This window comes from Neolamprologus multifasciatus, chromosome 22 (genome assembly GCF_963576455.1).
Source record: "Neolamprologus multifasciatus chromosome 22, fNeoMul1.2, whole genome shotgun sequence".
In the NCBI taxonomy this organism is placed as follows: domain Eukaryota; kingdom Metazoa; phylum Chordata; class Actinopteri; order Cichliformes; family Cichlidae; genus Neolamprologus; species Neolamprologus multifasciatus.
The window spans coordinates 2,069,838-2,092,448 of record NC_140459.1 but is presented as its reverse complement, the minus strand read 5'-3'; the positions used below and the strand labels follow the sequence as shown (position 1 = coordinate 2,092,448).

General features: G+C 47.1%; 1 protein-coding gene across 6 annotated transcripts in view; it reads left to right on the top strand.

The window, feature by feature from the left end:
• The window catches only part of LOC146492542 (zinc fingers and homeoboxes protein 2-like), a 144,432-nt gene that overhangs the window by 37,507 nt on the left and 84,314 nt on the right, over positions 1-22,611 (top strand). For 5 of the 6 annotated variants that reach the window (XM_085149190.1, XM_085149188.1, XM_085149192.1 and 2 more), the window contains one exon: positions 4,200-4,358. The gene's annotated coding sequence lies outside the window, so the exon portion shown is untranslated. Of the gene's footprint in view, positions 1-4,199; positions 22,518-22,611 lie in introns of all 6 variants that reach the window. The other variant, XR_014872036.1, reaches the window with a different exon arrangement.

Here is a 22,611-nt window from a genome sequence, read left to right as displayed (position 1 = left end):
AACAGAAGAATTGTATCTTTAGGCACTTTGTTAGCAGCAGCCTGTCACAGAAACACATCATTTGTTCTCATTTCTTTAGTTCAATCTGTGACAAATACCAAAGATGACACAGTTGGACATAAAGTAGTGTTTTTGCACCAACAAGCTGATTCCTGAAGAGCTGTTAGCTGAAATCTCGGCATATTTCAGCGTCCTTAACCCTTTAAAACCGGTTGGAGCAGCACGCTCTGTTTTGTGTAACTATTTTTAAATCCCGGTAGCTCTGCAACCACGTGAGCTAGCGCAATAATTTTTTTTGCATATGAAACCGGAGGAGTTGTACTTCCATCTTATGCCATCAGCTTGTCCTCGGTCACAGTTTCCTTCCACATATAGCTTTGCAAAAACTGCATAAAAAGCACTTGCAGCAACAAAAACATAATATTCCAGAAACACGCTTTGCCGATCCGATCAGCTGTTTGTAACACTTCCTACGTCCATCAGCGCGAACTATCGCATGTCCGCCATGACCTGCCCGAAACCGGAAGTGACGTCATTTTCGCAGAAATGTAGTTTTTTACCATCAGGGCCTCATGAGCCTATACTGGTGTTTTTAAAAGTCATGTTTGACTTTATGACTTTTTGTGTGGTTTCTGGGATGCTTAGGACTCATATTGCTGCTGGAAATAGTTTATTTTGATGCAGATGCTGCTTTTTTGCAAATTTGCATTATAATATTTATTTTTGTTTTTCCTGCAGTATATAAAAATTGGTGTATTTCAAAAATAAAACTATGAAGACACTCAAAATAAATTTCCTGTGGTGGGAAACTATTTTGTGCAACTTTTTTGTATTTACAGTTTTGAGGGATAAGCCTCTTAAATTTCTCTAACTAGAAATATATGTTAAAAAAACAAAAACGATTTTCAATTTTTTTGTAGTTTATTGCACTTTTTTGCAATTTATGTAATCACTATGCACTTAATGCAGACATATTATTAAAATCTGGGCTATAATGGTTGTATTGATGTATAGCAACTTGAAATGCTCCCAAAAATGGCTCCACAGCATGTAAAGATATAATATAAGCTCTGGCGGACTTGGTTCTATGGTAGGCCTTAAAGGGTTAAAAGAAACTGGAGGACAAAAGCAGTGTCTGAAGAAGGTCGGCTGTCAAGAAGCCATTCGTAGGGAAGGGAAACGGGAAGAAAAGGCTGAGGGATGAAAATTACAGAAGGAAACACGGTGGAGGCTCAGTCAGGATTTGAGGCTGAATTTCAGTCAGTGGTGTCGGAGCTCTTTTTCCAATGTCTGGAATTATTAACACAGAGAAAAGTACCATCACACCAGAACCTTCTGGAAGGCATCCGACTGACAGCAGCTCCCTTTTCCCTGGAAAGCGTGGAAACTGTTACCGAAGATGATTTCAGGAAATGATGAGGAAGCTTGTGTAAGAGAGCTCAGGCCGTGCTGCAGAGCAACACTCCATATATGTATGCACACGTTACACAAACAGCCCATTCATCTGTACAGGAGAGCACAAATAAACACACACACACACACACACACACACACACACACACACACACACACACACACACACTGGTCCCAGCAGAGCTGCTTCGTATCAGGATGGTGATGGATGGAGGATGAGGTCAGTCCTGGGGGGGATCCAGACTCTGTGGAAAAGACCTGTTGTTGTCTCTCGCTGTCTCTGAGTGTGTGTGTGTGTGTGTGTGTGTGTGTGTGTGTGTGTCTCCCTGCTGCGCTGCAGTCCTCTGATGATCTCATCCACTCACTCGCACAGCTTTAGCAACCTACACAGGCGCTCGGGGGAAACGCTGCCGGTGATTCCCTCTCAGAGCAGCTTCATAATGTTTGGATGTTAATCTGTGAGCAGCACGGCGGCGAGTAAATAACGATCATATTAAACATGAGTCAGAATTTGTGCTGCGCAGGAAGCAGGCACAAAAGTTTCTAAAGGTCAAAACTCCTGAAACGAATAACGTTTAAAATCAGGTGCGCTTCACGGCGTGCAGGTGACCTGAACGCTCGTCCTCTCCTCTGCTCCTCATCTCGTGCAGAGCGACGAGCCGGCTGCCGTAAACGCCGTCGAGCCAGAGTCTCATTATGCTGATCTAAACGCGAGGCGTGATGTTGGCGCCAAAGTTTCCGATGGGCCTCTGCTAACCTCCGCTCTGTGCTCGCACACACGTATCCAGTTTTCTGCCAAATACTGAGCTCGCTGTGCAGCTGCGCTCCAGCGCTGCGACTGAAACGCAGTATTTCATCCGTTACTTTGCACGAGCAGCAGGCGCCGGCCTCAGAGCGAGGGGGGAGGAGCTCGGAGTGCTCCTCCAAGCTCCTCGGAGGAGAAGCTCGGAGCTCGGTTCCTGAGTCACCTGACTCGGGAACGCCTCTGTGTCCCGCCAGCAGAGCTCGAGGCCCGAGCGTCTCGGTGTCAGAAAAGAGATGGATGGAGGAGCTCGTCGCTCCACCCTCTCGTCCAACATGGCAGCGGATAAAATGCTAAAAGAAAAGCTTCCCAAACCTGCGGGCGCCATCGCTGCGGCTGCTTCTTTACAGCAGCTCGTTCACACCGTGAACCCTGCAGAACAAACTTGGTTTCTATACGAGTGAGGCTTTTTTTAGTGCATCGATCCACGCGGCAGAAAACTGCTGAGTGCAGCCTGTAGTGAGGCTGCTGCTCTGCTGCGCGTCCTCTAAACTCAGACTTTGCCTTCAGGCTGAAGACGAGGATTCAGTGTGGTTAATGCAAACCTGAGCACAGCACTACAATAATGCAAACACACACACAGACACACACGTTTACGTGGCCGTGTGCAGGCGGGCTTCAGAGATCGATGATTGCCTCCTTCATGTCTCCTCTTCCTCTTCCTTGTCATTGGCGCCGTGCTCGTGCGTGGATGCTAACGGCCTTAACTGTGGGGTTCAGTAGTCACGCACAGCCTGGCACAGCTGATTGGCTCTACGGTCCAAGTCACGCCGTCGTTTGTGTTGCATTAAGCTCAGGAGAACCTCTACCGGACAGGAAGTCTGGCGCCGCTTCCTTGTTGCACTGCCGGGCGTCTCATTTGATCTCGTTTGATTGAGCGCTGCCGTAAAGCTGAGCCGGGGTTAACTGTTTCTGCCACCTCCCCGCCGCGGCGACGCTGCGGCCTCGTTAAATTAAACGAGCTGCGAGTTTAACTGCCGAGCGTCTGCAGAGCGCAGCACTGCTGCGACAGCGTGTGGCAAAGGTAGATCACCTGTGGCCTCAGTCACTGCTGCTTCTATATATTTGAATGTTTAATGGAGGGAGAGACGCCCCCTAGTGGCAAACACAGATATCCTGTTTGATCATTTGAACCGTCGCCATCTGGATGTTTTAAAACTGAACATAAAGAGAAACAAAGTAGCTCCGCCCCATATTCACTCTGATTGGACTGAATCTGGAACAAATCCAGCTGAACAAAAACCAGATTTTATCTTTGAATTGAGCGACTTGATGCATTAAATGTGTTTTGCAGCCCAGAAAACTTCACATGGAAATGTCCTGCACTTATTAAGTAATGAGGGTTCGGAAATACTGTAAAAAATAATAAAATAAGGCCCCGCCCCCTGCACCCGGACAGCCTGAAACTCAGAGTTTTGCATTACTTCAACTGATGTGCCAGAGGGGGAACTGGCTTTAGGGCTCAAACAGTTTTTCATACCAGGCTGTAAACACGTTCCAACATGACTGACTGGTGGAGCCTCCGGTGGCCGTTAGAGGAACTGCAGCTTTGTGTTGGCTTCATCTCTCCGTGCTCAGGTTGCCGCTCGGTCTCTCCTCTGATTCTTATTTTTTGATTTATTTTTTCTGTGCTCCTCTCTCTCCGTCTCGCTCTCACTCCGTTGCTTCCTCCCTTCTCGATTTTGGCATGTTACCACGGTAACCCACTGCCTCCTTTATTGGGCCAAGTTGTGGTGCAGTTTTTAAGGCCCGTGCTGGGTTCAGACCACACAAACACAGTCGCACAACACTCAGGAACACCTGCTATCACACTCACAATCATCAACACCTCAACATGATCTGTTTGCATCTGCCACACACACACACACACACACACACACACACACACACACACACACACACACACACACACACACACACACTCTCGATGTGATCCATCTTTAGTTTTCTCTCACACTTGGCTGACGTCTCTCTCCTCTTTCAGACCCCGCGGGAGATTACCCAGAGTGCTGCTGGCCTGAGCTTCCAGAAGATTAAGAGGAAGAGGAGAGAGAGGAGAACGGACAGAGTTCGGAGGAGGAGGTGGAGCCTCAGGAAGAGCCCCTCCCCCTCCAGTGAAGCCCCTCCCTTTAGAGGAAGTGCAGTGAGTACCAGCTTTTTATGTCACCATCCCACTACTGCTCACTACCAGAGGTCATATCCCAGAATGCATTTCATAGACCACACTGTACCCTTACCACTGCCTGCTGCCCATTTTCTCATATCGGTCGGTCATCATCTTTCCTTCCTCTGTTTCTTGCACAGATCTTGTGGACACATTTGTTGCTGCTTTCTCTTTCTCTGATGGTAAATGTGCTGTCTGTCGCGTGTACATGTTGCCCTGCTGGACGCTCATACCCGCCTGTTAATTCTGCTGTAATTAGAGCAGACGTAGCGTTCCTGAGGAGCGCACTGATCTGACCGAAAGAAGTCGCTCTCCAGTTTTTGTGAGGTTAGTTTTGAAGATGCGTCGCAGCGTTTACCATAAAGCATCTGATGTTAGCGTCTCTGTGCTCATAGCTACCAACAGAAGTGACAGTGATGATAGTAGCGTGAGCTCCACCTTGTGGTTCAGATTGGCATTGCATGAGAGTACAGCGCGGACTTGTTTCCAGTTCGGTTGACGTTTCGGACACTTTGTATATTTTCTTTCATTTAAAAGTAAATTGGGCTCCGACACAGTTGGTGTGAAATTCACGTGTGTGTGCACCTGGTGAAGGTGTGTCTGCTCTTTCGTTTGGTTGCACTTTAGTCATCGTGCAGCTCTCCACACTCGCACGGTTGTAATTATTCACACTGATTCGTGGTGTGATTCAAAGCCGGTTGTGGATCACTGCATACGTTTGTTAATTAAACAGGACGGCCTGAAATATAAATTTCATTGGTTAGTTTATAACGTGTGTGTGTGTTTACATATCTTTGTGGGGACCAACAGTCCTTATGGGGACCAACAGTCCTTATGGGGACGAGGAGTTTTTCCCCACAAGTTTGATTTTTCAGACCCAAAATGTGGTTTTAGTTTCATGGTTAGGTTTAGGGAGGCATTATTTCAATTTTAGATGTCCCCACAAAGATATTAAGACACAGAGAGAGTGTGTGTGTGTGTGTGTCTGTGTGTGTGTGTTTACATATCTTTGTGGGGACCAACAGTCCTTATGGGGACCAACAGTCCTTATGGGGACGAGGAGTTTTTCCCCATAAGTTTGATTTTTCAGACCCAAAATGTGGTTTTAGTTTCATGGTTAGGTTTAGGGAGGCATTATTTCAATTTTAGATGTCCCCACAAAGATATTAAGACACAGAGAGAGTGTGTGTGTGTGTGTGTCTGTGTGTGTGTGTTTACATATCTTTGTGGGGACCAACAGTCCTTATGGGGACCAACAGTCCTTATGGGGACGAGGAGTTTTTCCCCATAAGTTTGATTTTTCAGACCCAAAATGTGGTTTTAGTTTCATGGTTAGGTTTAGGGAAAGCATTATTTCAATTTTAGATGTCCCCACAAAGATATTAAGACACAGTGTGTGTGAGTGTGTGTGAGAGAGTTTTCCTTTTCTGAGTGAGGTTAGCCAAATGTTGTGGGGCTGTGGTGCCGAGCTGTGTGAAGTGTTGAAATCTCGTGTTTCTTTTCTTTCTTTTTGCCAGTTTCTGTCAAGTTTGATTTTAATCTGAAGTTTAACAACAGCATTAAATTTAACGGCATCTTTTGACGGCGGTCTCCAGGGATGCGATCGTATGGTCGTATCATTTCAAAGCGCGTTCTGCATCCAGAAGAAGCTCAGGTTTCATCTAAAGCAGCTGACCACTGCTGTCACCAACTCTGTATAAAAGCAATAAATTAAACTTAATGTTAGAAATCAGAAGCTTTTTGGACCCAGTGCAGAACGATGGTCTTTGTTTTTGAGATCCTCACAGAGGCAGAAACATCAGTGAGCTATCAACCAACCAATCAGAATATTTTGTTGATCCCAGAGGAGATTATGTTGTCACTGTTCCTCCCGGACCGTGCGAGCAGTAAATGACACGATACAGAATATAAGAGAATAAATATATCAGTGAATCACACACAGTATGTGTAGTAGTTGTTTCCTGTGTCGAGGATGTGCAGAGGTTCGGGGTAAAGTTTGACCCACAGATGAAGCTCGTGTTTTTTTTCTCCTGTGGAAAATCGTTTTGGTCCTTTTAACAGAAATAAGTCGTCGATCATTTCTCACTTTCGTTCGACTCGGTCGACCCCAGCACGCTGCCTGTTGGTTTCCATGCTCATCCTCTAGGTTTGGTTAAACGTGCACATGTTTGCGGGAGTTACCTTCAGGCCCTTTGAGCTTCCTGGGAGACGTGAAGTTGCATAAGCAGCTGCTTCTTTGTGAACAGCTCAGATTAATTCCAGCTTTTCAAACGTAACTGTTCACCGATGTTCTCTGTTTTCTATTAACAGTAAGTTGAACATCTTTTAGGTCTCGAACTAAACCGTCACCTATAAAAAGTTAATGTATAAAGTGTAAAGTCATCTTTCTGTCACTGGATGGACAAACGTGTGGATCATTTACTGTCAGGACGTGCTGCTCGGCTCTCTGTGGGGAAACTGTTGACCTTTAGTGTGTCGCAGCCTGAAACATCACAAATGAATCACCAATCCTGCGGTCGCGTTAATTCACTGAGCGCTCTGCATTTGTTTTGATGTTACCGGGGACAACGGCGAACTCTGAGGTTAAAGTTTTAAGTCCATCTTAAAAGATTTACGTAACTATTTTTAAAGCCCGGTAGAAATGCAACCACATAAACCAGTGCAATAGGGTTTTTGTTTCGTAAAAACTTAAACTGGAAGAGTTGTGCGAAGCTCTCAATTTACCGGTCGATCTACGTCCCTACCCTCACCTATGGCCACGAGCTGTGGGTAGTGACCGAAAGAACGAGATCGCGGATACAAGCGGCAGAAATGAGCTTCCTCCGAAGGGTGGCTGGCCTCTCCCTTAGAGATAGGGTGAGAAGTTCGGCCATCTGGGAGGGGCTCAGAGTAGAGCCGCTGCTGCTCCACATCGAAAGGAGGCAGCTGAGGTGGTTCGGGCATCTGACAAGGATGCCTCCTGGGCGCCTCCTGGGTGAGGTGTTCCGGGCATGTCCCACCGGGAGGAGGCCCCGGGGCAGACCCAGGACACGCTGGAGAGATTATATCTCTCGGCTGGCCTGGGAGCGCCTTGGCGTTCCCCCGGATATGCTGGAGGAGGTGGCTGGGGAGAGGGAGGTCTGGGCCTCTTTGCTTAGGCTGCTGCCCCCGCGACCCGGCCTCGGATAAAGCGGATGAAGATGGATGGATGGAGTTGTGCTTGGATAACACGCATTCAGCTCAGGTCGCCGTTTCCTTCCACAAACTGCTTTTAGCACAAGTGATCGCAACATCAAAAACATTATAATCCAGAAACGCACTTTATCGATCCGATCAGCTGTTCATTAATAATAATAAACGTCAGCGTGTGTTGCATGTCCGCCATTACCAGGGAAAACCAGAAGTGACATCACTTTTCATGGGAAATGTAGTTTTGTCCCCTACAGCACCTCTTTTCAACCAACAGCAGTCACTCTCCTCTCCAAATAACTTCTGCTGAGCTTTCCGAGCTTCCCTCGGGTCCTCTTAATCAGTGGTCCCCAACCCCCGGGCCTCGGACCGGTACCGGTCCGTGAGTCGTTTGGTACCGGGCCGCGAGAGTTGAGGCTCAGGTGTGAAATGTATAGTTTTCAGGGTTTTTATCAGTTTTCAGCGTTATTTTGTTATCGTTTTATCGTTTACTCAGTTTTCCTGGGTCTTTTCACGTGTGTTATGAATAAATCTTCTTTTTTTCGGTACTGTTACTAGTTTTATTTTGTTGTATTTATCTGCGACACCTTAAAGGCCGGTCCATGAAAATATTGTTGGGCATAAACCGGTCCTTGGTGCAAAAAAGGTTGGAGGCCGCTGCACTACAGGGTCTTTCAAAGGTTTACTTTTGACATGTTTGACTTTATGTCTTTCTGTACAGTTTCTGAGAGGCTTTGAACTCAAACTGAACTGTTGGAAATATTTTATTTTAATGCTGTTTTTTGGAAACTGTGCAAAATAATATTTCAGTTTTCCTGCAGTTTACAGAAATGAGTGCATCTGAAAAATGAAACTATGAAGACACAGATAAGTTTGCTGTGGGTGGAAACTGTTGTGTGCAGCTTTTTTGCATTTACAATTTCAGGGTAAACCTCTGAAATCTCTGCAACTAGAAATATGGGTAAAAAACCAAAAACTGATTTTCAATTTTTTTGTAGTTTGTTGAACTTTTTGCTATTTATGTAGTTACTATGGACGTAATGCATACATGTCATTAAAGTTTGTGATATAACGGTTGTATGGATGTATAGAAACGTGAAATGCTCCCATAAATGTCACCACAGCAGGTGAAAATACAAAGATACGCTCTGGCAGACTTGGTTGGCTTTAAAGGGTTAATGTGCTCTGTCCCTGTTAGATTTAATTACACGGATGTTTCTGCATTTCTCTCTTTTCTTATTTTGTATTTTTTACATTTCATTTGTGGCGAAAAGGTGAAAGTCGAGTTTGCTTTACTGGGGAAAAAAAAACAACCTCTGTGTGAGAAACAGCTCGTCGTCCTCGGCATTCGCCCCGTTTTAAAGCTTCTTTACAGAAACCGTCTCCTGGTGTCACCTCTCGCTCATCGGGAAGAGAAATCAAACCCATCGCTGGGCTCTGATTGTCCCTCCGGTGTCCTTCAGTCCTTCAGAAAGTGAAAGAGGAGGGCGATAAACACATTTTGGCTGAATTCAAGGCCTCGAGAGGCATTTACTCGTCCTCGCTGCAGCCTGTGCAGGTCTGACTGCGTGCCGGGAGATTTCACTGTAAAACGTGTTTATTCTTCTTCTCCTGCATCACTTACTAATCAATTCCCCGCTTTCTTATTCTGCTCATGTATAATTTACAGGCTTTAATTTGCTGTGTTGATTTAAAAGCAGCGTGTGGAAATCACTGTGTAACGGCAGCCGATAATGCCGAGTGTGTAAAAGGAAGAGGTGAAGAGAGGAGATGGAGGGGGCGAGTAATGGACGAGGACCGGAGAGCGCCTCCTGGAGAGCGCCGACGTGTTTTTGGATGAGAAGGCCGAGACACCTTTTTGTACTGACAGAGAAAAAGTCAGAGGGGCACTTTGAAAAGATGTGACATTTAATTTCCCAAATTCAAAACAGAGGTCCTGTTTTCTGCAGGATCGCCTCTCCGCAGTCTGAAAGTGAGGAGGAGAAGGTTTGAGGGGGAGAGATGATGTTTGAGAGCAGAGGAGGTTTGATACCTGCGGACGAGAGAAAAGAGCAGCGGGACGGCGAGATGAGCGAGGAGACGCCGTAAATACAGTCGGGATGGGCGAACGACGGGCTGGTTGTTCAATCAGCTGTGTGTGTGTGTGTGTGTGTGTGTGTGCGCGCTGCAGTGGTTCCTCAGCTGGAACCTGTTCTCTCGGTTCAGCAGGTTCATGCTGTAACAGTTTAAACATGGCGGCGTCCGCTGCCTCCGGTGCCCTCGCCGCTCTCATTTTAACCTTCTTTGTAGTCCGAGCTGCTGCAGGGACCCGCCGCTGCGTCACATGGTCGTGTAATTTGGGCCGGCACGTTTTCAACAAAGCTCAAGGCTCTGCGTAGAGTTCAGGGCGCATCTGGAGCCGTCATGGAGGACCGCCGGGGTCTACGGGGCGGTTCTCAGAGGTGTCGCCGGGGTACAGGATAAGTCGTGATGTGTGCGAGGGGCGTGGCTGTGGAAGCCTGCGTCCAAATCTGAGTCAGGCTCAGCGAGTAGGATGATGGGAAATTCCAGTTTCCACACAAACCAGATATCTACGACAATCCCGACAGCACCTGAAATTGAAGAGCAGCTCTGCACGACAAACCACCGTTCGGCCACGTCCGGCCGGCTGCATCGCCGTGGCAACTCGTGCTGCAGACCTAACCTGAGATCAGCTGTCTGAAGGCGCCGACCCCAGCACCTCTGAGCACGTCAGCAGGGTCTGATGAGCATCAGTAACTCGTTTGTCTTCTTATGCAAACGATGACGATGACCCCGTTTGATTTCCGTGTTGATAATTAATCTTCGCCGTCAGCCCGTTAACGCGACGACAGGATGAAACCATCGTCTGCACATGTAAATGTTCTTTAATGGAGGAACGGCGTCTGTGCCGTCCTAACGATCCAGCTGTCTTCACACAGAAACGCTGCCGCGGACGTGCTCCCATTACTTACTGGTCGATCGATAAACCTTCAAGCGGGTAACCGGCTTCGTTAGCGTCACCAGGACACGTTTTCAGTTCAGTGACGTCGCTCTGTGACGACCGGTCGAACCTGCAGATGCTGCCGGTGGCTCGGTATTCGTGTCACATGATCAACAAGCTCAAAACGATTTAAAAAATGCAGATGAGCCAGTAAATCCGCTGTGAGGTCCCAGCACCTGAGTCATAATCCCTGCGATCAGTGATCTATTTAAACTTTTACAGACTGTCGTCCTCACACTGGGGTAAAAACTCGTCTGTGGCTGATTACACGTCCGTCCTTCGTCCTTACATGTTTTTGTTTCAGCTCGGTTTAAACGATCGCTGATGAAAATCATCAGATCTGCCAACTGAACGTCCAGTGGACTCGTCACGCTAAGTTATTTAGACACACTGTTGTATTATTTATATACACCTCCCAGCATGCACTGCAGCAACTTTCCAATTTCCCAGAAATCTCCTTTTTTTAATTCTCACATGAAAAAGGTTAAACAGTGGAAACAGTTTTGTGTCCCCGAGCAGAATTAAAACCACGCGCCTCGCTCGCCTCCTGCTCGTTTCTGAAAGGACCGAAGTCGCCGGCGTCATGAACTGTGACGAAGTGCAGAAAAGGCTGTCAGGAGGGACAACAAATATTTAAATAAAGACATAAAAGGAGCGCTTTCAGTGGGAACGGCACACAGCTTTGAGTTACAGCGCATGTAGGGTTATGTTTTTCTAACCTAAAAATCGGAGCTGCTTAAAGTCAAAGCATCCCCGCGAGCCCGGCCGCACGCAGCTGTGATGCAGTCACTCTGAAACGCGCACGTGCGGCGGGAATCGAGCGCTCTGTAGTCCGAGTGGATTCCTTCTCTGCCTCGAGACGACGGATCTGAAAGTTCTGCAGGAGGCCACATGTGCATCTGCAGCCCGAGCTCTTCTGACCAATCACGAGCTGGTGCACAAATCCATCCGCCGTCACCTGAGAACCTTGAAGCTGTTTTTTGGCGTGGTCGCATCAGCACCGCCGGGTTCCTCAAATATGGCTTGGACCAAACCCGAACACTGACCCCGCACAGAACCGTGCGAGGTGATTCGCTCTGTGGTGACATCACACATCGCTTGATGCTGTAAGGAGGAAGCGAGCTAGTGCACTCAAACCAGAGGCCCACAGGCCCGTTGCAGCTCGGGGTCAGCTGTCGATCACAGCGACCTCAGCAGCTTACTGTGGGCACCGACTCGCTGCCGGAGCCTCCAGGGGTCAGAGGGGAACTGCGTGGTTTGGTACGTCTGCCTCGGCTTCGTTTAGGCTCACCTGGTGGTGCCTGAACGTCACCGGTGTGCACAAAGCAGCACCGTCGCAGCAGTTCCAGAGGCTGGCGTATCGCATGAAACCTGCAGCACTCTCTGCAGCAGCAGCGCCGTTTAAAATATTCCGACTTTTCCAACATATGCATCTCTGAAGCCCTCAGCAACTTGCACATTTCCATATGCATAAGATATTTCTGCTCCAGCACCAAATCACAGTCACCAGTCTGAGAAGCTGCTAGTGCAGAAAACCTGACCAACTGAAGCCAGAATCTCACCAGCGCTTGGCTGCTGTCCAGTCAGGCTTTTTTCAGCGCTTTGCTGGGCCGCAGCCAGCCCGCGGGCCGCTGCCAGCCCCACCGGGTGCTCGGGAAGGTTTGTTTTCACGGCCCCTTCTGCTTTGTTGAATGGGCTGTGTGAAGCTCGGGGGGTGGAGCGCCGTGCTAACACTGGCAGGGTGACGGGTGCAGTTTGCGCACGGGTCATCCCGGCTAAAAATATTTGCATCCAAGGTGGCGTGAAGCAGCTCGAATGAAAGCATCCAGCAAACGGCACGGCGCTGGGGTTGCAGAGGCGGCTCTGCACCTGATAATCCGGCGGGGGCTTCTCCTCCTCGTCTTACTGGCGCCGAGACTTTGCTCGCTTGTTTTCGTGACCCTCCGGCGCTGAAACCTCATTAAAAAAGCCACTGTATAATTTCATAATGAAGGGCCTTTATCGCCGCTGAGACGTACGTATGGCTGCGCGGTTATTGCTCGGCGCCGTTCTGATGCCGATCGTCGGCGAGATCATTAGTCGTAATTATGCGAAGGATCAAAATATTTAACAGCACATCACATCATCAGTTCAGCGGCGTCTAAATGTTTGAACGTTCCTGGTATGTCTGTTTATTAATTGTGGAAAACAAAGGCTGCATGATTAATGCGATGCCCTAATGTTGTGTCACTCTCTGATCATACTGTTGTTCATAAAATCGCCATCTGTTACCTCCAAATGCTGCACGGTGGCGGCGGCGTTTGCTGCAGAGGGGGGGGAGCGCGAGGAGCGGTGCAGGTAGAGCGCGGGCTGATGGGATCTCCACAACCGCTGCTGGAGGTATCGACTACGTGGGAGAGAGTGACTCACCCTAAAAAGTCCACACACACCTGTGGAGGAGGTGTGTGTGGGCAGCCAGTGTGGCCGGGCAGATCGCTGCTCGCCTCTCTCACCGAGCCGCCGCCATCGCCAAAACGCTCCGTTTATTCTCCCTCCTATATGTTTGTTTTTGTGCGTTTCTCCACCAACACACCTGCGCCGAGCGGCTCGTATCAGAGACGTTTCGCTCGCCGGTGATTCACTTGTTTAGCTCGGCGCTCGTGCGATTTCTGCGCTTCCTCCGAGGTCTCGGTGTTACGTTGGGAACTTTTAGGTTGCTTTTCCTCTCTCGCTCGTCTCCCTCCCTCTGCTGTGAAATGTTTTGTGGTTGTGGGTGTTCAGAGTTGAGAAATGTGTCATCTGAAATCACATCCAACCCCTCCCCCCTCCTCTGTTCTTCTTCTGCAGATTGTTTTGTGCATCCTGGATTTCTGCAAGTGTGCATGAAGGAAAAGTTCAACTGAAGGTTTTTAACGACCGAACACATCGAGTTGTTCGTGCTTGTCACACCTACACACACTCGTTCCTTTATTGGTGACAGATATTCTAAAATTATTAAAGGTTTAGATCAGCGGTCCCCAACCCCCGGCCCTCGGACCGGTACCGGGCCATGAGAGTTGAGGCTCAGGTGTGAAATGTATAGTTTTCAGGGTTTTTATCGGTTTTCAGCGTTATTTTGTTATCGTTTTTATCGTTTACTCTGTTTTCCTGGGTCTTTTCACGTGTGTTATGAATAAATCTTCTTTTTTTCGGTACCGGTACTAGTTTTATTTTGTTGTATTTATCCACGACACCTTAAAGGCCGGTCCGTGAAAATATTGTCGGGCATAAACCGGTCCGTGGCGCAAAAAAGGTTGGAGACCGCTGGATTAGATCATTTTCATGAGCTTCAGCAGCTCCAGGTTGCTGCCATGTGATTGGACAATTAGATATTTGTGGTAATGAGCGGTTGAACAGGTGTACCTAATAAAGTGGCAGTATAAATGCCCGGCCTGGGGCGTCTCAGATCCATCCTGCAGCTGTGAAACATCCCATCGCTGTTCACAAACAGCACCTTTGATCCTAAACTAAACTTAAACTTTGGTTTTATTGTGTATTTATTGTAGTTTTGTGTCTTTAATGTATCATTTCATAAACTTTAACCAGCCAGAGGCGGGTTGGAAACCAGGCTCGTTAACGCAGAAACACATTAACTTGTTTAGTTCCAAGTTTACCGTTGGCAGGACGCGCTCGCCTGTCACTGGTTAACCGTACAGACGCTGAGTCTCCCTCCTGTGCGGAGACCGCCACCTCATCATTAACCACAAACACGGACAGACGCGGTCGTCCTGCCCCGGGTCTCTTCAGGACTTCAGACGTCCTGAGGTTCAGTTTGGGGAGTTATTAAAATGTTTTTAGTCGTATCTCTAGAGCTGCGAGTAAATATTCTTAATGCAGTGATATGAATATTAAACAAATCCAGCTGTGTGGCGGAGGCACTGATGCCACCGCGCTGCCGCTACAAGGAGAGTAAGAGCGCAGCGAGCAGCTGACCTGCTGTGATAAGAGAACATACGCTGCGGTTATCGCTGACGCCGTGGTCATTGCACGCCCCCTCACACACCCACCTCCTCCTTTCATGTGAGTTTCATTTGAATTCACTGTTGACCTCACTGTTGTTGGTTTTTAGGTTACGCTTTAAATAACTGTGGTTACAAATATGAACGATTGTGACTTTTACCTGTCCAGCAGCCTCACCTCACACAGGTGTTCATTACTTACAGGTACAGCACTGCCTCATTCACACACATGCTTTTTTTATATACCTCAGCAAACACACACTGATGGATGCATCGGGGGAAACTTGTTTAGCATTTTGCCCAACGAGTCTTTGACACTTCGGAGGTTGAACCACCGACCTTCCGGTTGGTAGACGACCTTCCGGTTGGTAGACGACCTTCCGGTTGGTAGACGACCTTCCAGTTGGTAGATGACCTCCTGAGGCTCAGCTGAAGCAAGAAAATAAGAACTGTGCAAACTTGCATGTGCTGTTTAATGCTTGCAATGCTTGCACTGAAGTACAAGGACTGGACAGTGTGGAAAAAAGCAGCCAATGTCCAAAGAACAGCTTTGGAAGACCTTCGGAAAGCTCTGGAGCCGCTTCTACAGAGGGGGGCTGCAGTTCCTGGAGGGTAAACCCGAGTCGATCGCTGCAGTCTGTTCCTCGACAGGTGTTGGTGTTGATGTTGGGGGTGGGGGGAGCCGCTGGAAGTCAAAACGGGAAGCAAAGCAATCATGAAGGCTTCTGCTGGGAGTTTTTCCTGGGAACATCTCGTCTTTCACCAGCTGCTCCAGCGTCTCCATCTGTCCGATGTGATTTTGTTTTAATGTGAAAACAGCGATTGTAGGAAAAAACGGTCAGCGAGGCTTAATTTCTCCCAGCATGCTTCACAGGTAGATGGAAACGCTAACAGCAACTTTGCTTTTTGTCACCAGCCCCGGGCGATCGGGCGTCGGTGAAGTCGAACACACGGGCCGACGCCGAGCGCTTTGTCACTGACGCATCGATCGTCCTGGGAACGCAAAGAGCCACGGTTTCATCCACAGACACTCCCGCTCTCCTTCCTGCCACAGTTCTTGGATGCTTTTTGTATTATTTTTGAACACACCCACACCCCCATCGGACGCAGCAGCTCAGTAACGTTGGAGTTTATCCAGCAGCACATAATTGAGGCCATGATGAAGTCAAGTGTTTTTCAGAGTAATGAGTGTTAGACTGTTTTAGTCTGGAAGGTAGATCTGCCTCACAGCTTCCCCCGAATCACACCCCCACCCATCCATCCATCCATCCGCAACACATTTGTTCAATTTAGTTAAGTGCCACTCAAGAGGTATTCCTCGAAAACAACAAAAAATCTCAAAATTGATTTTCTTTTTCATTTTTTTTTTATTCATTTATTTTCATGGGAGGTGTCAGGAAGGTGCACATTTTACACATTTTTAAAAGCTCAAGTGACAGTAGAAATGGAGATTTTAAAGGTAACTAATCCAATTACGCATGAAGAAAATGTGCTCACTGTGTTCAAAATGAAGATGGGAAACAAGCTAATTGCAGGAGAAGGAAGCACCCGAGCGACCCGCGTTTAGCCATCCCGCTAACGATCAACAAAGCACTCCATTTTTAAATGCGTCTGTCAGAGTTCACGAGAAATTCTGGTAGAAACTGGGACATCGTTTCTGAAAATTTGGATAGTGAATTTTGGAAGTGGAAGAAGAAATGCAGAATTGGTTTAACAAGAGGAAATGTCCTGTGGTTGGATGAGCCGCCCGTGTCCACTCGTCACCTCCCCCTCGCCGTACGTGCCCAGTGAAACAACAGGATGCAAGTTAAACTGTGAGTTCTCCACGCAAACTCGCACGGCCCGCAGATGCTGCACTGTAACGGCCAGCAGGGGGTGATCAGCCTGGTCTCAAAGCTGCCCATCACTCCCTGGATCTGTGATGTCAGTCATCACTGCTCTGTTGAGTCAAGCGCGACATTTATTTTGTCATTTCTGCACCTGCTATGGTAGAAACTTAACTGAATCAACCATCTGGTACAATTATAGCTATTCTGAACTATGCAGTTTATGAAAACTATGCAGCCCCTTCAGCAACTGAAGAATTTGAAAGTAAATTAAAACAAAATATAATTTTACATTAAATAAAAAAGTTTTAAACTTAATTAAAATAAAACATGTCTTAAATTAAAATAAGTAAACTGTCATGTTTATTGCTGCCAAAAACAAGTTAAACACATTTGGACAGTGAAGGAATGTCAGGATTCTTGCTCAGAAAAAGGATCAACATGCTCTGAAGTCAGAGCACAAAAACCTTTTTGTAACAAAATATCGATTTCTGCTGTCCCTGTATCCATACATTATTAGCAAACAAAATATCACCATGCTACACAGTATCCATTTTTCCCCCACCCCTAGTAAAAAGGGGCAGAGGAGGAGCCTCCAGGTGAGAGCATGGAGGGCGTCTGACTTTTGGGAAGTTCTTAAAATAATAAAGATTTACAGAATGACGTTCCTGAACAGTCGCCCCCTGCTGGCTGATTTAAGGTATGGCGGCTTTGCTTTTCAGAGCTGGAAGCGTCTCCGCCCTTTGTAGTGTCCGTGATGGAGTGAGTGGGACTGGCCGTGATGTCACTCATTGGTAACAGTTTTGGGATAATTGGCACTTTCTCCATCCTTTGTGCTGATTTGTCAAAGACCCCCTTTAGCAAATGAAACTGTTGCCAATCACCGTGAAACGGGTTGATGGCTCCTTGTTGCTTCAGACTCGTGCCGCAGGCTTATATAAAGGCTCCGCCTCTGTGAGCTGAAAGGCGCCTGAATGCTGACCGCCATGACAGAATCGTACAAAGTGGCGTACGCCCCGATGAGCGAGCTCCTTCGTTAGCTCCTCGTGGCTGCTGACAGGAGAAGCTCGAGTGTGAAAGCCCTGTAAAAGTTTCACCCCCCCTCGCTCCAGTGACACCATCGGAAGTTGTGATCAGCAGGTTGTTAGCTTACCAGCAGTGATGTACTGTTGTTATCACACGAGAAGGTGCGAGCTCGAGCTTGGCTCTTGCCTCTTTTGGCGAGACATCAGCATATTTTTTGCGGCGCGTGTTAATTTGAGTTTGCAGGAACGCCTCGGCGGGTCACGTGTCTGCATTCACGTTTGTGACGTGCGTGAAGGGTGTTAGCGGCTGCAGCAGCCACGTCTGAGCGAGGGGAGGGAAACTCGGCTCACCGAGCAGGTGATGATTGAAAGCTTTTAATGCGCTCAGGTGTTTTCTTGAAAACGGCAGCGAGTGTTTGGTTTCACAAAGCTGAGATCACATTTCTGCTCCTCAGAGGTGGTCCTCAGTCAAAGCTGCGATACTTCACTGATATCAAACAGCACTCCCAGTGAAGGCCAATTGGAGATAGACTGCTGGGAAATTTCTAAAATTGCTATTCCAAATTTACAAGGTGGAGCGCTGCCACTGTTAGACAGTTTAGGGAGAGCTGCGGTGCGTAAACCGTTTTAGTTCGTCTCCTGCTGTGATGCAATCTGTTACGAGCATCAGTCAAATCACCCTCTCTGTTAGAGGATAAGAAAACACAGCCGTCAGCCAAGTCGGTAAACTCGGTAAACATTATGGAGGATTCCCCAACCTGCACGCCGAGCCGAGCGCTCCTGCTCTTTCAGGCCGAGGCGGCGCGGCAGCTTTCACACCTACAGCTGCTTCTAATACATCCCCGACGTCCGGGTTTACGGGTTTAAGATTAACGCACTCGAACATATTCTCGGCGTCTGATTTTCACCGTGTAGCTGCACGCTGCTCCTCTCTTTATGTCCACTCTGATTAATCCAGAAGCACAATCTGCTTACTGCCTGCTTTGGTGAACACAGATGGCTTTTTGTTCCCAAATATTTAATTTCCTGGTGTGCGTTCCTTCTGACTCTGTCCATTTATGGTTTCACAATTTTCATAACAACTGCAGGAGAGATATCTTTAGAATAGATGGTGGGTGACAAACTAACCGAGGATGTATGTGACGTTTTGGGCCCGAGTGTTAACCCTCTGCCTTCGTCACCAGGGCCACGAGTGAGCCATAAAGGGAAGAAGAAGCACTGATGCTTTCTGTGTGTGTGAGAACACATTTAAAGAGGAAGCACACTCTCATCGCTGAATAATTCATGTCTGTTTGGTAGATTTTCTCACAGCTTTACGGGTGAATTTACAAACTTCAGGAATTTCTTCTTTTGTGGAAAGCGAATGCGTTACACGAGCCTTGAAAGGATCGCCTGCAGGTTAAACAAACACTGTCAGGACTGAACGTCTCTATAAACTCTGAGGCACGAGCACTTTCTCCTTTTTAAGAAAAAACATATATGATGATGTAAAGACAAGAAAGAAGTTAGAAAGATGTTAAAGTTGTGAAAACTGAGGAAAGTGAAGCTGCGTCCTTTCTGATGACCAGCAGGGGGCGACTGCCCTGGTTACTTAAAGAGGTTTCTCTGTGTAGATAACATCTCATAGCAACAGTTTCCTGAAGGAGCTTTATATTGTAAGGTAAAGACTCCACAATGATACAAAGAAACCCAACAATAAGACGACTCCCTATGAGCAGCACTTTGGCGACAGTGGGAAGGAAAAACTCCCTTTTAACAGGAAGAAACCTCCGGCAGAACCAGGCTCAGGGAGGGGCGGGGCCACCGAGACAGGAAGAAGAGAGCCGAGATAAATAATAATTAACGATTAAATTAAATAAAAACAAAGAGAGAAAGTTTGTTACCAAAAGAAAAAAAAAGGAAAATATTCACATCAACACGCTGCGATGAAGCGAGAGTGTTGCCAGTTTGAAGCTTCACAAACCCGACTGTAAGACGGTCGCCTCGTCCTCCTCTCCTTTTTTAAAAAAAACATATATGATGATGTAAAGATAAGAAACTGTGTGCTCCTCAAACATAAGAGGACTCAAACTTTGTTAACCCTCATTTCCAGGAATAAAAACGCTCGTGCTGTTATAGATGTTAAAGTTGTGAAAACTGAGGAAAGTGAAGCTGCGTCCTTTCTGATGACCAGCAGGGGGCGACTGCCCTGGTTACTTAAAGAGGTTTCTCTGTGTAGATAACATCTCATACCAACAGTTCCCTGAAGGAGCTTTATATTGTAAGGTAAAGACTCCACAATGATACAAAGAAACCCAGCAATAAGACGACTCCCTATGAGCAGCACTTTGGCGACAGTGGGAAGGAAAAACTCCCTTTCAACAGGAAGAAACCTCCGGCAGAACCAGGCTCAGGGAGGGGCGGGGCCACCGAGACAGGAAGAAGAGAGCCGAGATAAATAATAATTAACGATTAAATTAAATAAAAACAAAGAGAGAAAGTTTGTTACCAAAAGAACAAAAAAAGGAAAATATTCACATCAACACGCCGCGAGGAAGCGAGTGTGTTGCCAGTTTGAAGCTTCACAAACCCGACTGCCTCGTCCTGCTCATGCCTTACGCTGTAATTGGCCGGTTTGGGCCACTGTTAGTTACGGGGACCAGCCCGGTCGTGTCCAGTTGGCCTGCTGATCAGAAACGATGAAGATTCGGCTCCAAATGAGCTTCTGTGTGAAATGTGCTTCCTCCTGTTTGTGAGTCGTGATACAAGACAAACGTGGGAAGTCAGACCACTCCCGCACAGCTCACCCTGTCATCTGTTGACACCACGTTTGTGCTTTTGTGCTTTTGTGTTTTCGCTCGAGTAGTGTTTAAAAAACGCTCTTTTTAAAACGTTTAAATTGGGCTTTTTGAACGCGGAGGGGTCCCGCTGCGGGACTGGAGACGGGGCGGGGGATAAGGGCAAAGAGAGGTTGGTGATGGATGGAGAGATGCTCTGATTTAACAAATAAAAAATATCAACAATTCATTTGTAGTGCAGGATTTCTCCAAACAATTCCCCGATGACGGAGGCGGTGTAACGGAGAGGAAAGAGACAGAAAGCGAAATGCGTCTCGTGTCAGAGCGGCTCGGCGCTCGTGGAGTTCTCCTCAAACTATTTTTGCCTGCTGCTGCTGATGAGTGTGGTGTGTTCTCGACGCCACTTCAGCGCGCTTTGCACTGCAGTTTTTTCTTTCGTGTAATCATGTGAAGATTGGAGCTTGTTTGTGTTGACACCGAATTCGACTCCCCTCTGATCGCTCGGTTTTTCTGCCGGAGCATGAAACAATATCAGCGTAGAGAGCTCGGAGAAGTGGGACTTGGACCGTGGCTCCATCTGTACAGTATTACCCTCGTTCATTCCCCCCTTTGTGAGCTTGATTTCTGAGAGTCTCTTTTGTATTAGTGCTGCATAAATTTTCCACAAAAATCCTCCTCGAGGGTCAAAACAGCAGAAACAGAAGGCCGTGGACCCACTGTTTGTTTTCCTGAACGCTGTTGCACAACCCTTTTTTTCCACTGATCTGCACATGCTGAGTCTCTGCTGTGGAAAACATGCAGAATATATAAAACTGCAGTTCCTCTCGCGTCCACTCGAGGCAGTCTATCGAAGTGAGTCGGTCCCCATAGACTCCTGTGTTAAACGTCCACGTGTTTACAGCCCGCTGCAGCGCGAGTTGTTATGTTGGGTACATTTTTATGTCTCACAGCTGAATGAGGCTTCCCGTCCACTGCAGAATACCAGTGCTAGATTTAACTTACATCATTACGGTGTCTTCTTATCGCTGCTTATTCTGCACGCCGACCCGTCACATCACACCGTTAGTTGGTGTAACAGGTTTAGGTCAATTAAATTCGGTAAATTCAAGTGTTTTTGTCTGTGTGACGCTTTCATATATTTTATGGATGCAACTTTCTAATCAAGCTAGCCATCAGGAAACAGCAGTGTCCCCTCTCCTCTAAAGTCCACCATAGAACCAAGTCCACCAGAGCTTGGCTTTATATTTTTTACATGCCGTTGTTTTGGGAGCATGTCAAATTTCTATACATCAATACAACCGTTATGTCCCAAATTTTGTTAATATGTATGCATTAAGTCCATAGTAACTACATAAATGGCAAAAAGGACAATAAACTTCAAAAAAATTGAAAATTTGTTTTCTAGTTACAGAAATTTCAGAGGTTTATCCCTCAAAACTGTAAATGCAAAAAAGTTGCACACAACAGTTTCCAACCACAGCAAATTTATTTGGAGTGTCTCCATAGTTTCATTTTTGAGATGCACTCATTTCTATAAACTGCAGGAAAACTAAAATAAATATTATTGTGCACAGTACGCGATTTTTGCAAAAAGCTATTTGTGGAAGCAAACCACGACCCGGGCCGAGCTCAGTGCGTGTTATGTAAATAACTCCTCCGGTTTCATATGCAAAAACAATATTGTGCTAGCTTATGTGCTTTGCATAAATATTACATTTAACATGCAAAAACTTTTTCAGACTAATTTCTGACCTTATTTGAATGATGAGGTTGTGATGAAGCCACTTCTCTGTGGGAGTTATTCATGAGCTGACGTGCAGATCGTCGTCATGCTGTAGTTTGAGATTTGAAGAGTTGGTTGGCTGAAGTCAAGGATATCTGTTTGAATTTTTGACCACAGGAACTGATCTTATATGATTTTGACTATTTCAGTGGTCGCTGAGGTTCATGGGTGTTGTAGTACCCATTTGAAGTCTTGAATGTTTGAATGATGCCGGGTACTCCAGGCTTCAGCGTGAGATTATATTGTACCCTCAGCTGGAGTTCATGCACGTCATCTCTGTGTTTGATGAAAGGTTTCTGGGAAATGTAGTAAATCAGTAGCAGAAGTGGAGGCGAGCAGATTTGGTGACATGTGCTAATGTGCGGTGCTGCAGCGTGCTGGTTGTGCAAATGGGTTCGCAGGTCGGTGTTTGTATGTATGTTACGTACATGCTGCTACATTTGCCGAGCAGCTTCCTCAGCAGAGCGGAGAGTGGGAGTTGTACCGAGCCTACATCTGTGCAGCATTACACTTGTTAATCTTCTCTGAGAGGCCAGAGCTTGTTTTTCTCTGTAACATCTTGATTCTTTCCAAATCAGTGCGTGAAGACTCGCAGCCGAGCGGGGTGCGTGAAGAGTCGCGGCCGAGCGGGGTGCGTGAAGAGTCGCGGCCGAGCGGGGTGCGTGAAGAGTCGCG